At 42.2% G+C, this 3,879-nt stretch overlaps 1 long non-coding RNA gene across 1 annotated transcript; it reads left to right on the top strand.

The window, feature by feature from the left end:
- The first annotated feature begins 766 nt into the window (after nt 1-766).
- LOC123725410 (uncharacterized) lies at nt 767-3,327 on the top strand. The gene is made up of 2 exons (XR_006757863.1): nt 767-798; nt 2,409-3,327. It is a non-coding gene; the product is annotated as an uncharacterized lncRNA (long non-coding RNA).
- Nucleotides 3,328-3,879: the final 552 nt, after the last annotated feature.

Genomic DNA, 3,879 nt, shown 5'->3' with positions numbered 1-3,879 from the left:
GGTTATGTTCTATGTTAGTCTATTTCTATGTTTATTCTAGGTTGTATATGTCTAGGTTGGGAGTGTTTGGGATTGGTCTCTAATTGGAGGCAGCTGTATCTCGTTGCCTCTGATTAGAGACTATATTTAAGTAGGGTTTTTTTTTCTCATTGTGTTTGTGGGTGGTTATTTTCTGTTCAGTGTTTCGTGTACCTGATAGTACTGTTTGGCTGTTGTGGTTTTTCTTGTTATGTTTAGTGTTCTAATAAAGTTCATTATGAGCACTCAACCCGCTGCGCCTTGGTCTACCCCCTTCGACGGCCGTTACACAGGGAGTGGGAATTGAATGCAAGCTGCACATTTTTTGTTGTTGAAATTGTTAAAACATTTATAGCCTGTATATCTATGGGTAACAGGGTTGACGTATTATGCTCAACCCACTCAGTTTTCCACCACAAAACACCAGAAATTTTAACCAGCTCACCTGTTTAGAAATAGTTCAATTGGTTTAACACTATGACTTGACTATTATACTGAAAAAAATATAGAAACGCTTCATGTAAAGTATTGGTCCCATGTTTCATGAGGTGAAATAAACGATCCCAGAAATGTTCCATATGCACAAAATCGTATTTCTCTCACATAATTTGTCGTTTACCAAGATAATCCATCCACCGGACAGGTGTAGCGTATCAAGAAGCTGATTAAACAACATGATCATTACACAGGTACACTTTGTGCTTGGGACAATAAAAGGCCACTCTAAAATGCTAGTCCACACCTGTTGTTTCTCTCTGCATTGTTGGGAAAGGCCCATAAGTAAGCATGCCATGACTAGTCCACACCTGTTGTTTCTCTCTGCATTGTTGGAAGGGCAGCTTTTAGTAATGTTTTCTCTGCATTGTTGGGAAAGGCCCATAAGTAAGCATGCCATGACTAGTCCACACCTGTTGTTTCTCTCTGCATTGTTGGGAAGGGCCGTAAGTAAGCTTTTCACTGCTAGTCCACACCTGTTGTTTCTCTCTGCATTGTTGGGAAGGGCCATAAGTAAGCTTTTCACAGCTAGTCCACACCTGTTGTTTCTCTCTGCATTGTTGGGAAAGGCCCATAAGTAAGCATGCCATGACTAGTCCACACCTGTTGTTTCTCTCTACATTGTTGGGAAGGGCCGTAAGTAAGCTTTTCACTGCTAGTCCACACCTGTTGTTTCTCTCTGCATTGTTGGGAAGGGCCATAAGTAAGCTTTTCACTGCTAGTCCACACCTGTTGTTTCTCTCTGTATTGTTGGGAAGAGCAAGTAAGTAAGCTTTTCACTGCTAGTCCACACCTGTTGTTTACGATGCATGTGACGAATAAAACATTTCATTTGATTGAGAGTAGGATTGAAGTGGGGAAGTTACAGTGACAGCATGGAATTCAAATGAGATGGACAGGAGAGAGGGGGAAAAGAAAATCTCCATTTAAGTAATCCATGTCTCTGTCGCGGACCAAAAAGGGCAGCATAGGCTGAAATGACCGCAGATGACCGCAGATCGACAGTTCCAAACACTGCCTGAGGCCAGGAATTCCACATGGGCTGTGTGCGCGCAGGGTACACTAAATTAGACGTGTTGGCAGCCACGGGCAGGGGGGCGCCATGGACGTCTGTAAAACCTACAAGTAGAGGAAAGAACAGAGATAGAAAACACACACATAGTTGACAAAGCTACAATATAGCCAAAATGATATAACCTAAAAATAACGAAGATACTCAAGTGAGAGCCTTCCTCTCTTTCCTTCCTCTGAATAACTCAGAACATCTTTGTTTTGGAGACAGTCTTAGTTTTGGCGACGACACCGCCGCTTGACAAGACCGCCGCTTACAGCTGCTGCTGAAAAAACAAGAGAGACACTAAGTACTCAGTCTAATTGCCGATTGCCTAGCAGAGGTGAAGAAAAATACCCCTTGATGACAACAGGCCTACGAATTAGCATGACAATTACATAAACAGGCCTGAAAACTAATCTATGTCCACAGCAACAGTCACAAGTACTGACCAATCAGACAGCTCAAACAACAATTATTAAGTAAGCTACTAGGTAGAGGATTGGAACCTGAATTCAATTGCCCTAGCAACAAATTACTGAATCAAAAAAGACACTTGATACTCTTGAAGGAGCTGATGTCCTTAGATGAGACTGGGGCACTGAGACTGGGGCACTAAGACCGGGGCACTGAGACTGGGGCCAAGTCAGTCTCATGAAATAGTCAGGGAAGACCGGTGAGGACACTCCCTCTTAAAACACCCAACACTTACCAAGACTATAACACAAATTGTCCTAAAATGTTTCTAACATATCTGCTGCTCATCCTCCCCCTCCCTGCACATTTCTCTCTTTAATCCCCCTTTTCTGAACTGTGAACCGATATGATCGACACGATGATGTAGCCGATGTCTCAACCCTCAACCGATATGATCAACACGATGATGTAGCCGATGTCTCAACCCTCAACCGATATGATCGACACGATGATGTAGCCGATGTCTCAACCCTCAACCGATATGATCGACACGATGATGTAGCCGATGTCTCAACCCTCAACCGATATGATCAACATGATGATGTAGCCGATGTCTCAACCCTCAACCGATATGATCAACACCATGATGTAGCCGATGTCTCAACCCTCAACCGATTTGATCAACACGATGATGTAGCCGATGTCTCAACCCTCAACCGATTTGATCAACACGATGATGTAGCCGATGTCTCAACCCTCAACCGATTTGATCAACACCATGATGTAGCCGATGTCTCTGCCTCATATTTCTGAACAGCAGAAAGAACAACCCTGTGGCTATTTGAATGAACATTCCAAAAATAAATCTATTTTCTAGGCTAATTTAGGATGTAGGCTACAACCTTCTCTATCTGTTTTCAGTAAGGATATTGCAGTAGCAGAAGCAGGGCTCAGTCTACACATTGCATTGGGGCAAAACAATCTGCCTTTTAACTAGACGTTTACATTTGTGATGATGCTGTAGTATTTATATCGTAGCCTGAGTTGCTGAGTACCACATGATTTGATACACTGTGCATGATTGAAATTCACCAGAGTAGCTGTTCCAACTCTGGGCAGCTGAAGCGTGTAGCCGCTAACCAGAGTTTGAGAGTGGGCGAGTTCATTTTGGAACAGGCCCAGTGCCTACTGTTATTCGACATAACCTACTTTGAATGGCCTGTCTGCCTCCTTTTAAACCAATGTGTGCAATGAATGAAAAAATTGAATGTAATTGCTGTTTAGACTGCCTGTCTGTGTCTTGCTTGTGTTTGATATGCTAAGTATAAATAGCTTGCCTAAATAGACTTCCTGTTATTTGTGTCATACTTATGTTAGCAATAGCCTACTGTTACAACAGACAAAGAAGTTTGTAGACTACGCTAAACTAGACAAAGGTGACCGATCATTTTTGCTGGGAGGAAGGATGGGGAAGCGGTAGCAGAGTGAGCAGCAGCTAGTTAAAAAATCTACGTAGAGAATCCTGCAGACGCGCAGAAGCTTCCAAGACTTTTAGCTGGTCAGCAGAAGAAATAAAAAGGTCAGGGAAAAGTCTGCTCTGCAGCCACTCCGAAGAAAATATGACTTGTTCAGAAAATATGACTTGTTCAAAAAATATCCATCTCTGAGCAAGTGAATTAGTATAAAATATGAACATTTCCCAAAATGTTTTTTTTGCATACAACATAGCTCAGTATTTGAATTATTTATTTTATACAGTATTTTTGCTCATTTCTATCAGTCACCTTCAATCATTTTGGAGGTGACTGCACTTCTAAGCGGTAGGCAAGACAGGTTTCAGACAGAAGCTTTTTATTAATTGTGCTGTCAACGTTCACCTTGAACCACGTCTAAAGGAT

Source organism: Salmo salar, chromosome ssa12 (assembly GCF_905237065.1).
Source record: "Salmo salar chromosome ssa12, Ssal_v3.1, whole genome shotgun sequence".
In the NCBI taxonomy this organism is placed as follows: Eukaryota; Metazoa; Chordata; class Actinopteri; order Salmoniformes; family Salmonidae; genus Salmo; species Salmo salar.
The sequence above is the reverse complement of the archived record's forward strand: the minus strand, read 5'-3'. Positions and strand labels throughout refer to the sequence as shown.